The sequence below is a fragment of the Rhinolophus ferrumequinum genome, chromosome 4 (assembly GCF_004115265.2).
Source record: "Rhinolophus ferrumequinum isolate MPI-CBG mRhiFer1 chromosome 4, mRhiFer1_v1.p, whole genome shotgun sequence".
NCBI lineage: Eukaryota > Metazoa > Chordata > Mammalia > Chiroptera > Rhinolophidae > Rhinolophus > Rhinolophus ferrumequinum.
This window is the reverse complement of record NC_046287.1, coordinates 14,296,212-14,311,705: the sequence shown is the minus strand read 5'-3', so window position 1 is coordinate 14,311,705 and position 15,494 is coordinate 14,296,212.

The window sequence follows — 15,494 nt, the reverse complement described above, 5'->3', positions numbered from 1 at the left end:
CTGTCACCTTATACCAGCAAGAATGGCCGTCATCAGAAAGATAACGAACAATAACAAGTGCTGGAGAGGCTGCGGAGGAAAGGGAACATTTGTACACGCTTGGTAGGAATGTAAATTGGTGCAGCCACAATGGAAAGCAGTGTGGCTATTCCTCAAAAAATTAAAAATAGATTGACTTTATGACCCAGCAATTCCATTTCTGGTTGTATAGCTGAAGGAAATGAAATCACTATCTAAAACTGGCATCAGCATCCCTATGTTCATTGTAGCATTATACACAATAGTCAAGCTATGGAAACAACCTAAGTGTCCATCAACAGATGAATGTGTGTGTGTGTGTGTGTGTGTGTGTGTGTGTGTGTGTGTGTGTGCGTGCACGCGCGCGCGCGCGCGCGCCATAAAAAGAAGGAAATCCTGCTATTTGCAATAACATGGATGGATCTTGAGGGCATTATACAAAGTGAAATAAGTCAGAGAAAGACAATTATTATATGATCTCACTTGTATGTGGAATCTGAAAAAACCCAAACTCATAGAAACAGAGGTGGTTGTCAGAGGTGGGGAGGATTGGTGAAGGTGGTGAAAAGATACTAACGTCCAGTTATAAGTAAGTAAGTTCCAGGGATATAATGTACTTGTGGTGACTATAGTTTACAATGCATACTGTATTGTATATTTGAAAGGTACTGCTAAGAGAGTCAATCTTATAAGTTCCTAAAAGGAAAAAGTATATGTAACTATCTGAGGTGATGGGTGTTAACTAAACAGTGTGGTAATCATTTCACAATATACACATAAATCATCATGTAGTATGCCTTCAACTTATACAATTATATGTCAGTTACATCTTCGTAAAACTGGAAGGAGAAAAGGGACAGAAAAATGGGCTAAAGGTTAAGATTCCAGGAGCAATACTCCAACGTAACCACAAAAACCACCACTAATTGTGGAGACCATTGCCGTAGCCGTCAGCAGCAGAGTCTCCTGCCACGTAGAGATGCTGCCATGCACACATAGAAACTCAGCGTGACTGAAACCATGGCTGCCATTAGCACTCTTACCACTTCTGTGCCAAAAACAAAATTTGACTAATGCAGCACTGCTGATAGCAATAGCCAAAGACCTGGGCAGTCATCTCCTGTCAAATAGATTCTGCTCACAGCCTGCTTCTTTATGCATTTCTGAATCAAAGTCTCACATGTGTGATTGGCAGGGCCTAGATCACTGCCTGTATCTTAACTGCAAGGGAAGATGGGGAAAGGGGTGTCATGACTTCTAAATTGGGGTGGCAGGACTCATGAGGCTGAATATTCCTTCAAAGATAAGGAGGGTTTCAAGAGATGCCGGGCATCCCAAAATCGTGGCAAATGTCTACTGGAAGATTTGGCTCCCAACTACTAACATACATATACTTTTTTTTCATAGTTAAGATTAAATAGCAACAGATTTAGCAAGTACAGAACACAAAATACTGCCACCTAATAGATCTCTCATATGAGCCATCTGTCAAAAGAGAGACATAGTTTAAACTGCTGCTGCCTTCAGGTCCAAAGGCCAGATGTCTGAATCCATTCTCTTTCTCCTCTACATCTTTCACAATTCTGTCTGGACAGTCTTTAAGCTATGCACTATTTTGTAAACTTTACTCACTCTAAATAAAATACGGAAGGCTATAGTAGAGGAAGAAAAGTTAGTTAAAATATACAAATATATGCATGAAACAGCAAGGAAGAAATAAGAGTACATGTAACAGTCCTTATTTCTGAACTGGTCACAAGGTTACAGTAGTATCTTTTATTTCCTTCTTCTTCTATCCATTCCATGTTACCATTGTCATCAGCCAGTACCTCAGTTGGTCAGGATTCTTTGCCTGATTGGGAGAACCCAAATTTTATTCACCCAATACATGAGCCCTTGGTAATCTTGCCTGTAGAGGGTCGCTGCAGTTATCTTTGTCACTGGATACATAAAAACTAAGAGACATCATAGAGAATTCCCTGGGTTCCAAGTAGAATCCTCATGTGTCCATTGTATGACAGCAACCCTATTTCCCATAGATAACAAGGATCAACCATTTCAGTTGAACATGGGACCCTTACTTTGGCTTGTTTTCCAGAAGCAAGAGGAACGCTAGGTGATCAGGTAGCAATCTCATCTTCCAACACTGTTACATCTCATGATTACAGAACGATTTCTCTCTTGGTTTCTAGTACCCTAAATCCAGTAGATTCCAAAGATAGTAAGAGAGGAAATAAAGACCGTTGGAGTTATTTGGTTATAATAGTGCGATGTGCCATGCCAATTTCCACCCCTGGATTTCAGGACCCCTGTGTTCTGTCTATGGAGAAACGAGAACCAGAGACCGGTCACTGGTTCCATCAAAGCCACAGTTTGTAGATCAGGCCACACAAAGAGCATTGCCCTGAGCTACCAGGCCAGGTGCTTCTGGATGGCAGGGTGCACAGCGGAACCAATGACTCCCGTGGCGTGAGCACATTGGCTTGTGTTTTTTGCTCTGAACTACATTCGTTGTTCTGTAAATTCTGGCCCCAGCTCAGGATTATGAAAATGCAGTGTTAACATTTCTCAGTGGGTAACCATTGGGATCTTGCCTCCATGTAGTTCTCTCTTTACCCTTTTGCAGTCAGTTTAGAGAGTCAGAGAACATGCTTCTCAGGATTTCTCAGAATCACACAGCAATCGCAAATAACTCATTCCAGCCCATCTACAGGGTTCTGAGAGGCCAAGTTTATAGCGGTCTCTAATCCGCCCCCCTCCCTCCCTCTCACTCTCCTTTACCCCTCTCTTTTTTCTTTTAGCCCTTTCTCCTTCTGTTTTTCTTTATTCTCTCTGTTTTCTTCTTCATCCCTTTTCTTCTAATTCTTTCTTCTCCACCTTGCGCACTCTTCATCATTTTTGTAGTTTCAGCCATCTCCTACCCTATCCAGATGGGGAGAAGCTCAGTCCCTACTTAAATTTCCCAGAGCAACTTTTATCCCACTCCACCTCCTGGCATACTCTGTCATAGAAAACTTAGCACATACAGAAATGAAGGGGAGAAAAAATCTTGCGACTGTTATATTAAATTATTCTTCCTAGCATGAAAACATCAATCTTTCTCATTTGTCTTTATTTCAAAAGTCCAAGCTTTGATTTTTTTTTTTTCACTGCAAAGATATATTCATTTAGGTACAGGGATGTATTTGCAAAGTCCTTCATACAATCTTTACAGATGTTCATAGCCTCATTCGCTATGTAAGGTCATTATTCTTTCAAAATAAAAATTATCTTTCATGTCAATGGTCTTATTAGGAAATTGTGTTCTAACTAAGCATTTGGTGGGCTTTTAATCTGTCTACATACCTCTATGTTTGTTTTATCATGTTATATTTAAGTATATATGTTTTAAGAATAGTACTTTTAACCCCTTTGGATATATTTTTTTATGTATGTGTACTCTTGTTGTTTATCCCTTTTCTAACTTGTATTGACAAATTTTACTTCGCAACCAATTTTATTTGTTGATCTTCAGTAATAGATCTGTGATAAAAGTAATCATTATTTCTGTAATCTGACCTCTTTCAAAAGCTTTGAAGCCCAGGCTTAAATGTTCTCTATTAACTGTGAAACATCTGTTTTTACTAATAATATGGTTTTATGGAAAAGATAAAGAATGGCTTAAAATTTCCATGAGGATTTTTCAATTGAGTCATAAATGGGAAAGTACAAAAGAAAAAGCAATTTATTGCAAATGGCATGTGAGTACAAGTGGACTAAAATGTAAGGAAATTTTCTGAGGAAAAAAAGAGTGGTTAGAACATACACACATATATAAACACACACATTTACTCTGGGGTCATGATTTTTAATTATTTTGGGTCTTGGATCCCTTTAAGAATCTAAATAAAGCTACAGAGTTTCTCTCCAGAAAGAAACACATTGACACACAAGGTCCATGGACCCCAAGTTAAGAACCCGTCTCTAAAGATTAATATTAGAATTATTCCAAGTCAAAATACCCTCTTGCTTTCATTGTGCTCCGAAGCCCCGTTTGTTGAAACTTAGTATTCATTTTGAAATAGAAGTAAAGTCAGTACCACCTGTATTTTACCAGTCTATCCATTACAACAGAGCAGAAAAAAGAAAAAAATGAGTGAATAAATGAGTGAGTGAATGCAAAACACAATCCTTCATTGGTGTGACTATGTAAAACTACTATGGGCCTAAGTTTGGAGAAAAGCATTCTGGGCAGACGAGATGGCCTTGGCAAGGGGAGGAGGTGTGAAGCACTGTGCTGTATGTGGCAAATTACCAGTGTGAAGGGGCGGGGCCAAAGATGGGATCGTTCCAGGAGGGGTGGGGAGGGGGCCGTTCTATGTGATGATTGGCACTTTGACTTTACCCTGTGGAGGAGGGGCTTGGAATAGTAGAGTAACTGGTCAGCTTCGAATGTTAGAGAGATCACCTTGGCCAAAGTGTGGAGAGTGCCTTTGAGGAGAGCAAGGCCAGAGTGCTGGAAGCATGAACACCATTGGGAGGTGGTTGCAGAAGTCCAGGACAAAGATGATGAGACTGAAGCAAGGCAGTGACAGTGGACAGTGGGCAAGAAGAGAAAAACACTTGTGAAACATGTAGGAAATAAAAACAGCAGGACTTGGTAATGGAGTGGAGATTGGAGGTGATGGAAATGCAAAAGCCAATGTGCCATCCTTCCTAGAGGTACTTAAGTTTTCTGAGGATTTAAATGTGGAACGAACAGCTTTGACATCCTAGGAAAACCCCACTCAGGGCTTTGGCTGGTCTTGTGCTGGAGACAAAGCACCTTGTCCTTTTCACTATGTGATATCCAAGGCTAATGAAAAATACCTGGGGGGTGGGGCAAAGAATGGGGACTCACAAAGAGATTTATATACCTATATTTATAGACCTATAGATGTCTTTGCAGTCTCCCAAGTCACACACACACACACACACACACACACACACACACACACCTAGAAATGGAGAGAATGTGACCTATCGGTGCCATGCACATACAGTCTGTTTGGCCAGGATTCTTGCATCAAATGCACACACTCTGCCATTGAGTGCCTAACGTATGTTTTCTTTGATTTTCAAAATACATTCTTTCCTATTGAATAATTGCTTCTGTAACTGCTTACACCAGTAAAATCACATCTTATGATTCATATGCCTGAATCTGCTTGACTGAATGTTGACTCTATTTATAGCTGATATATTTTGGAGGTATTTTCTAATTCCTGGTGAATTCCCTTTTTCTCTCTTCTTCAGTTCACTGGCAAATGAAAGAGAGAAAGAATTAAGAAGGAGAAGGAAAGGAAAAGAGTGTGTGCATGAGAGTAATGTGAACTAATGTTAACTACTGATGGTTAGTTACATCAGGGCCCTTTACTCACCTGCCTTCTCTCCATCAAGCCCAGAATAGGTGGTGGTGTCAACAGGTGGCGACGGGGAGGGCTTCAGTTCAACACCACTTCCCTAATAATCTCCGTTAGTGCTTCCTTCAGTCAGTCCATATCAAAATACAAGAAAAACATAAGTGAAACCCTGAGATTTTTTTTCAAACCCTATTCCAAGTCTCCCACATCTCCATCTACAAACAGCTTACTGTCCCGAAGCCCTTTCTAGGGAAACCTTTTTCTGTATCAAGAACAGTGAGTGATAAGCAGTTCCACATAGGTCAGTTTAATATGTAGGAATTCTGTCCCTTCCCGAGATCGTAGGACAGAAAAACATTCTAAGCCATCCTTTCTGCCGATGTCACCTGTTGTCTCTCTGTGAATCGCCAGTCCCGCCAACTCCACCTAAGGACTCCCCCTCCGATAAACTTTGTGTTGAGTTGGAGGAGGAAATGACAAGACATTAGGAAAAACTCAGGGCTTTGCTTGGAAAACGCCAACCAGAATCCATCTGCAGTTTAGCTTGTGTCGGGATCAGTGCATGAATGAGGAGCCTTCCTCCAGCCTCCCGGGGTCACAGTACCAGCACACGGCGATGTGAGGGGACAACCTTGGGTGGACGCCCACAGCACTGTCCTGGTCTCCTAAGACAGAAACATCCCTACTGCACATACAGGGAAAGAAATATGAATATTCAAAAATATGTCCAACAAGACAAAACTAAAGAGTTTCAACTCTGGAGACACTGCCGGAAAAATTCATATCTGACTTTAATAATCAATAGCTTATGCTGGCGTGCTGGCTGTCCTCACGCCACCATACTCCTGCAGATGGTGATACAATCAGGCTTTCATTTATATTTATCTGACCAGGAGGACTTGGTATTTGATGATGTTCAAAGATGCATGGACTCAGCTCTGTTTAATTCTGATGTATTGGTCTATTATCTATAAGAGGCCATCGGCTAAATTGTACTATTCACATGAGGGTCCAGGATGCAAATTTATCAGAATGATGGGGAAATATTCAGATTTCAGTTTTCTTCAACAGTATAATTTGAGAATATAAGCATATTGTGCTTCCAAATGGCCATCGGAACTAGATTTAAGAGGACCTCATTGTACAACAAATGCATTATTAAAATAGTTTTTTATGCATTAAAAGAGAAGCAGCTTGACAATTGATGAAGCAGGAGAGACTGGATCCACAGAACTGCCGCAGATGAAACTGCTGTCTCAGGGAATCAAATTCAGCAAGCCTGGAGGAGGTTCCTCACAGTGAAGGAAACTGGCATTTCTTAAATAAGCGGTTATTTAAGTTTGCATTTTGGTTCAGTAATACAATATTTACCTTCCTCGCTGCTAATTCAATCTACACAAGTCACTTCAGTTCCCTAGGCCCTTTCATGCATTAAGCATCTACGGGTTGGGCGTTTCAGTGTGATCGTTCTTGTGATGGACGTGGATTTTCAAAGAGAAAGCTCATGGTCACTGCCCTTGGGAATCTGACAGCCTAGAGAGAAAATACCTGATATACTGACTGATAAAACACACTAGCTTAGTGTTCCTCTCAAAGTGGGTAAGGAGAGGCCAGAAATTCCTGGTTCCCAGTGTGAATCTCAGTAGTATCAAAGAAAGGTGTTGTATGAACTGTGAGTCCCACTAAGCATGTTCCCTTCTCAATGTCACTGTGATGACGTCCTTGTAAAGGACAGGGTACCTGCCTGCGATTGTTTCAAAGATGGTGATGGATTTGCAGTAAATCACTCCTGCGTGTGGTCAGGGACATGCATATTCAGGATGCTAGCCTTGATGAGCCAAGAGAATCAACTTATTGTAAGCAACCCGAGGAATTAAAAATGTGTTGACCTTAAGGTCAGAAGGTCTGGCACCAAGTTCCAGCTCTGCTACTCCCTGCCTGTGGGGCCCTGGAAAAAAATCACTCCAGTTCTAAGGAGCTCAGATTTCCTCTGCTGAGAAATGTTCTTCAAATACTGAAAGTCACTAGAGGCCTAAATCTCTCTGGCTTAATGTGGAACTGAGCATTTGCCCACCACCTCTGACTAGATATCTGTAAATGAAGGCAGCTCCGGAGCATTTTGACGTTGTCTCCGAGCCAGATGTAGAATCCTATCTGGAGACGGGCGTATGGTCATGCTGGCGAAGTAGATTTTGTTGTGTTTATGCATTGGCTATTGGGAACTAAAGATGCATCCATGCAATACATATATATTGAATATGTCCTGGAAAACAGGGGGGATAGGACAGAGTCCCTTCCCCTCCCTACAAGAATAAGCAGGAAAAAGCTCCTGGAATTTAGGTCAAGAAATTCAAATACCTTCTAGCAGAATGCATAGCACAGATACTATCCAAAAACACTACATCTAAAATGATCTTAGAGTTCGTATAGGAAAATCTCCTCATTTCTAATTACGGGAAACAGACTTGGACACATATCTATCTCCCAAGTCACTCAGAGAGCTGACATTCTTCATTTATTCAACAAATATTTGAGCTACAGACGTTTTGCTAGGTACTGAGAAAACGACAGTAAACAAAGAACTCACAAATCTTATAGTCTAATGGGAAGCACAGATAAGTAAACATGATTTGATAAGTGTTAGGATCTGGAAATGCTTTTCAGAGGGGTGTCAGAGCAGGGTTTTTTGAGGGAATCAAGTCTAAGCTGAGCTTAAAAGGATGAGTTGGAGGACTGGAGCTAGGACTGTGAATCCTAATTGAGAGTTTCACCCCTTTCTCCAAACCAGGACTGTAGGAACCATTTGGGCCTCACTGCTCAGTGGGGGCTGGGGAATGTTCCTGGAAGAGACTGGCCTGCTCTCAGCCCTGTTTGACACAAAGGGTCATCCAGCTCCGAAGAACTATTGTCTGGTTTCACTCTGCCCCTTGCTTCGATGGATGGTTTGGGTAGAATAATGTGGTAGAAAAAGCATGTCCAGCTGAGTTGAGCACACCTGGGTTCAATCCCAACTCTAACAGTGACTATGGCTGATGATGGGCAAACCCTCTCTGAACCTCACACTTTCCAAATGAAAATGAAAAAAACCCTCCTTAATCAAGTTGTTGAGTCTTTAATCAAATAATGAATATGAAACAGCCAGAGCCTCCAGCAGCCAGGCTGATAAAGAGCCCACAGAGAGTAGCTTCGAAGGGTCAGGCAACTGCAAATACCTGAAATTGCAGACTTCTTGTCAGGGTGACTAATAGACTTTGCAAAGGAAACAATAAATTCCAGGTCTCTAAACACTGAGAAACTATCTTCTGTTCCTCTGCCTCCTTATTATCAATTAACATTATTATAAACTTTCTTGGTGCTTTACATCAAGTCCATTAAAAGATATCTCTATAAACCCTCCACCCCAAGCTCATAACTACTACGGGCTTACTGAGAAAACACAAAAATAAAATTCAAATGTATAGATTTACTGATTAGAATCAATTCACTCAGCCATAACATGTAAAGAGAAGCACAATTTCTGTTGTCTTGTTCTTCTGGCATAAATTAATTGTAGTTTATTCAAAGTAATTTTTGAGGAAGGCCCCAACAAAATTGTAACTGTCGGCCTGGACATGTTTTAAATACAAGCATTAAGTACGCCAACCTATTTTCTGCTTCAGAGGGGTTCATCCAGGGTGGATAGAAATACTGCTCCCCAAAATGATCCCTCTTGATTGGATACAGAACAAAGTTGGTAAATGGATGATATCCAGACACATAGATCCTGAACCCCAATGTGTAATTTCCCATCAGGAAGCTGGGGGTTCTATCTCTGTCAAAAGTGTCCATCTTTAGTAATGACCACCATAACTCTTGGCTATCTGCTTTTTACTCCATATAATTCCCTTCTTACATGTCCTTCAAATGTTTTGATAAGCTTCTCATAAGACTTTGCAAAGGAGGGAAATGACAAGTTGCAAACTAACGGCACTGGGCCTGGTCCAAGCTAATGAGTGGGAATTTGGAGCATTGGAGGGCTAATGAAATGCCTGTAGGTTACGACATATAAAATTTCTTCTCTGCCTTTTCAGAAACAATGATTATGTCAATTCATTCTTTCCTACTCAAGGATGTTTTGCACCATCAGCTTCTAGGCTCTGATTTTTAAAAAATTTTAATGATCCCGATCCAGCAGATCGTAATTCCAGCTGCAAAAATTCTAAGGATTTCTCAAACTGCTAGACAAGCAACCTGCAAGTCTTTTTGTCTCCTTTCTTCATGAATGCCAATGTTATCAACAAAAGTAAAGCCATCACATGAGAAAGGGAGCATAGTGCAGTACTTTTAGCACAGCGAGAGCTTCACCACTTGATTTGATTCATCCAATCAGTGACCTTTGTACCCTTTCAGCTCATTTCAAACCTCTATCAATGGATGATAAACCCATATAATTTTAATGATGAGAGTCAAAATTTCAGAAATAAGCAAGAGTGCACAAAAAAGGAATATATGGTTATTCTAACCAACCTGAAAACAAGCAATTCTGTTTTCAAACTCAGGGTGTATATTCTGGCATCTCTCACAACTTCTTTGTTAAGTTTTCACCAACACAGAGATAATGGAACAGTTACTAAACGAGGCATTCTTCCTAGGTTCTCACCTCAGTTTCCTTCTTCCTTCTGACACACTAAGGTCCATATGCCAGAGCAGTGACCTGTGTAGGGATGGTAAAACTGTGATACTCACAACCCTAGGAACATATAAAAGAGTACGGGGATTGCTATAATTTTGTTCTCCTTAGCATTCTTTTTTAAATTGAGGTACAATTGACATAACATTTTATTAGTTTCAGGTATATAATGTAATGATTCAATAATTGTATGCATTGAGTAGTGATCACCACAATAAGTCCAGTTAATATCCATCATCGTGCAATGTTACAATTTCTATTTTCTTATGAGAATTTTCAAGATCCGCTCTCCTAACCACTTTCAAATATGCAATACAGTTTTGTTTTGATTGAGGTATAACTGACATATAACATTATATTAGTTTTAGGTATACAACATAATCATTCAATATTTGTATACATTATAAAATGACTACAATAATAAGTCTAGTTACCATAAATTACCATACAGAGTTACAAAACATTTTTTTCCTTGTGATGAGAACTTTGAAGATTTACTCTCTTGGCAAGTTTCAAATATGTACTACAATATTAGTGACTATAGTCCCCATGCTGCAATCCAGTATCATGAACTGTAGTTACCTCACCAAGGTGGGGTTTATGGCTACCTTGTGTCCTGGTTTCTCCTACCCACTTCAATGTGGTCCTTCTTACATTCACCCGGTGTGTAGGAGTCAGCCAGCCACTTTTTAAGTTTTTGTTTCAGAGGAATTTTCCATATGTATCTATAGATTCAATGTGTTTGTGGGAGGAGGTGAGTTCAGGATTCTCTTATGTCACCGTCTTGAACCAAAAGTCTCCTGTACTTTTAAGAAAGTCAATTTCCGAGTAGAGTTCTCAAACTCTACTCATATCTTTTCCTCAAAGGGATTTGCCTGAGAATGCATCTGCGTTTACCAACATCCGCTTTCTCGCTTTACCAAAAATAACTCATGGCCTCATTCCCCAACCTCAATGTAAAATTTGTCAGGGTTCAAAAAAAAAAAAAAAAAAAAAAAAAGGTGAAAGTACTTCCTTTTGTGGCTACTCAAGACACTGTAAGTGCTTCCAGCCATTCCTATTTTATATGCTCCTGGTAAGAATGAAGGTGGGCATTAAATATGAAAAATGTGGGTCCTTGTTTGGGTGTTCTAAATGCAGATATACAATAAATGGGGGAAAATAATAATAAAAATAAAAATGAAATAAAGTAGAAGGAATGACAACTTTAGCTTAATGACTTTACGTTTTGTAGCCCTTGACTACTATCAAAGAATTCATTATTCATGAGGGCGAATCTATTGAGAACAAAGCAAAAAGAGCATCTGTGGGACATAATTGAACACTAAAAATGGTCCCTTTTTATGTATTTAAATGTAAGCACTTCTTTTCAGCTATTCTCAGTGCTCATCCCTAAGACATGCTATTAGCTGCGGGAAAAACAGCTTCTATCAGCCGAAAATAAAGGACCTTCCATCAGCCAAAACAGTATGCGTTAGTGATACAGATCTTTTAAATGTAAGTGGAATGCTTTCTGAGATTCTAAATTTTTCAAGATAGATTAGATAAAACCCACAGATAAACTTCTGTATGATTCTTTTCAGAATTTGTTATGTGTTATTAAGAAAGGTAGTTAGAACTATTTTATCTAGTCATACCTTAGAATATTTATTCTAAGCTTCATTTTATTGAATGTTTTATATTTCCACCCTTATTTTTTATATATATATATATATATATATATATCTATATCTATATATATATATATATATATGCTAGTTGCCAGACTGATTCAATTGTCTACCTAAAAACCATCTTACTGGCATATTTATTTAATTTAAAATGAAGTCAGAGAGACTTGTAATTCTAAGATAAGGTGGAGTTTACACACTTCTCTATATTCCTCTTTCTAAGTACAAGTAGAAACACTGGCTATTATATAAAAAATAAGAAGACTCAAAGGTGGAGAGAAGAAGGCAGACCAGTGAGGGACATTGGAACCTATGGAACAATATAGCAATGAGTTTCCTTGTTTTTCTGTTTGCCTTATATGCCCTAGACTGGATACTAGAGAAGCCAGCAATCCGGTAACACCAACAGATACAGGTAAAAGTCACTCCAAAAGCTTGTTCTTTCTTGCCAAAGGACCAGGAAAGGGCTGACTAGTAAGAGGAAAAATTTTTAGACAAAGCTGCTCTACTCCAGCCACACATCATGGAAAAAACTGAGGCTACATCCCTATTATGACCAGAAAAGGCCAAGTGAGGAGCTTAGACTGCCATCGCATCAGGCCATAACATGTTGTGCCTCCCCACTGCCAGAGTCGTATCAGAGAACAAGTAAGGAGCTGGGATTTTCACCACCACCCAGTGTAAGGAGAGCTCCTCGTTCCATGAAGTCAGTGGAGGCCACATGAGGAGCCTAAACATCCACTTTTTCCCACCAGTAATAAGTCACTGTCTCCCAGAATGTTAATGGAATGTGGATATCCAACCCTGCCTGCCAGCAACTTGTTCATGTTCACCTTCCTCTACTAGCATGGCATCAGAGGAGGTCTGCTAAAATAAAACGTTTATATAAATTCCAGAGTCTCATAACATAATACCAAAATCTCCGAAATTTGACAAAAAATATAAATCTACACACTCCAAAAGCTGAGCCAAACCCAAATAGAATAAACCCAAAGACTTTCATGCCAAGACACAACATAATCAAACTTCTGAAAACTAAAGACAAAGAAAAAAATTTGAAAGCAGCTAAGAAGAGATACCTTACCTAAAAAGTGAAAAAAAAAAATCCAATGATAGATTTTTCATCAGAAAACATGGAGGCCAGAAAAAAAAGGTGAAATATTTTTCAAGTGCTGAAAAAAATTGTCATACCAGAATCTTATATCCAGCGAAAGTATCCTTCAGGAATGAAGGGGGGAAATTAAGACATTCTCTAAAGAAGGAAAACTAAGAGAATTTTTCACCAGCAGACCTGTCCTAAAAGAATAACTAAAGGAATTTCTTGAAACAAAAAGGAAATGATAAAGGAAGAAATATTGGAACATTATTAAAGAAAAAAGAACAATGGAAAGAATAAAAATATGAATAAATACAATAGACTTCCCTGCTCCTCTGCATTTTCTAAAAATTGATGGCTGAAGCAAAACTTATATTGTCTGATGTAGTTATTAGTGAATGTGGAGGAAATATTTAAAATCATTATAATACAAATGGGGAAGGGTAAAAGGGTTAAGGGGAAGTAAGGCTTCTATACTTCAAACTGATCAAATGTATGTATAATGTAATACCTAGAGTGACGACTAAAAAAAAAAATCTACACAAAGAAATATACTCAAAAGCACTATAGATAAATCAAAATGGAATTCTAAAATATCGGGTGTGCCAAAAAAAAATGTATACAAGTGGACACTTTGGTCAATATTGCTCAACCAGTACAGTACTTCACTGTAATCAGAAGTATCTGTACGCTTTGAGCACCTCTTGCAGAAGTCAAACATGACTTGTATTCATCTTTTGTTATCGACATATATTGAGTATTACAATTTTAATAGTTATTTTTTCCTTTTTTATAATGTGTCTACATTTTTTTTTTTTGGCACCGTCTCTATATTTAAGAAACCCACAGAGCAGCAGAAGAAAAAATAAGGAAAGGATACATGAATATATACATGGGACAAATGCCATGGAACTATACACACATACATTGTACCAAGGTCAGTTTCCTGGTTTTGACTTGTAAGATGTAGCCATTGGGTGAAAGGTATATGAGATCTCTCTCTATTGGTTTTGCAACTTTCTGTGAATCTATAATGATCTCAAAATAAGTTTCAATTTAAAAAAATGAAGTCAGACATCTTCTGAAATAAAGTAAGTCTTATCTAGTTGACTGCTTTGACAGTGTGTCCTTGCTCTCTAAGTAAGTTCTGTGTTGATCATTAATGAGCTAAATTTTCTGTTCTAAGCTTTAGGTGGAAAACTATTTAAGCCACATGATAAAAGTATGTTATCAAACATATAATACTGGCAAAAGAATGATAAAATTAACAACATATTTATTTTTCCTCTCATTTCTGAGTTTACGTTGGGTTTGGGCAAACAGGCTACTCATACATTTAAAGATAATAGGTATAATTAATTGTCATTTGATAAGTCTGGCAGAGTCTTTTTGGTACTGTACTTTCCTGAAATTGGAAAGTCAAGTTCAAAGAGACAGGGAAAATTGTAAAAGTTGCTAAATGTAAAGATGAACTTAATCATATACATTTAAACTGGATGATAGTGGGTATTAAATAATTTGGGTATTGGATCCCATTGTATACATTTAAAAGAGTGATGTAACATTTTCATATTTATATGTCAGTATTTAAAAAATACCAGAAATTGCATCTTTTGCAATTATTTAAACTTATGATGACAATGATAAAAACTTTGAAGACAATGATGAAAAATCTTTGAGGTCAATTAAAAAAGATGTGGGAGAGCAAATAAGGTAAAAATGTTTGAAGACAATATACATGAGCACAGCATCTCTTAGAACTGCCCCTTTTTCCCACTGGTCCCAGAGCACTCTGGGTAATGACCACCTGTCACTACCATGTGGTTACATAGCCACTGGCACTGGATTCCTAGGGTTCAACCCTCTTTTGTCAAAGTCACTACTGGACCTGTCTAGAGTCAATGCTAGAGTACTTGTTCAATTGTATAGAGACAATAGATTTTCAATGCCCATGGAAACAAAGTGTAAATGGGAGGGGCAAGTCAAGGAGGTTCCATGCCTGGAGCACATTTGACCTAGGACTGCTTCTGACCCATTTGTTCTTTTTATGCTGACTTTGTAAGTTCTTGATCTTTACAAAATTTTTTTTAGTTTATTTTAAGAAATATTTTTAAAATTGTGTATACACCAGACACACTGTGCTTTGTGTAGGGAGATTATATATATATATATATATATATATATATATATATATCATTACTTGGCTTTTAAGAAGCATCAAGCTAATATATTTCAATAGATATCAAACAGATAAATGAAATACTGAAGGAAAAGATAGAATAATCGAATATAGAAATACTTTATTTTATCAAATCTAAGATCCTATGGCTTATAAAATATACCATTATTTTATGTACCATTAAGGAGCACTACTGCCACTTAAATAATGACACAATGCTTTCTTCTCACTTAGAATCTTTATTTTATACTTATTGAGAGAACCTTTTAAACTTATTTAGATGTAGCATTTTATCATATAGTATGTACATTAAAAGGAAAATGTAAGCAAAATCAATTGATTAAGTTGTTCCCGAAACTTCTTCCAGGAGTTTGTGCTAATATTTTTTGAGTCAGAGTTTTTCATGTCTGTATCTTTCAATATGACATAGGATTTTCTTTCAAGTTGCTGATACTCTTTCTGCAAGTATCTGCAAGTTTTG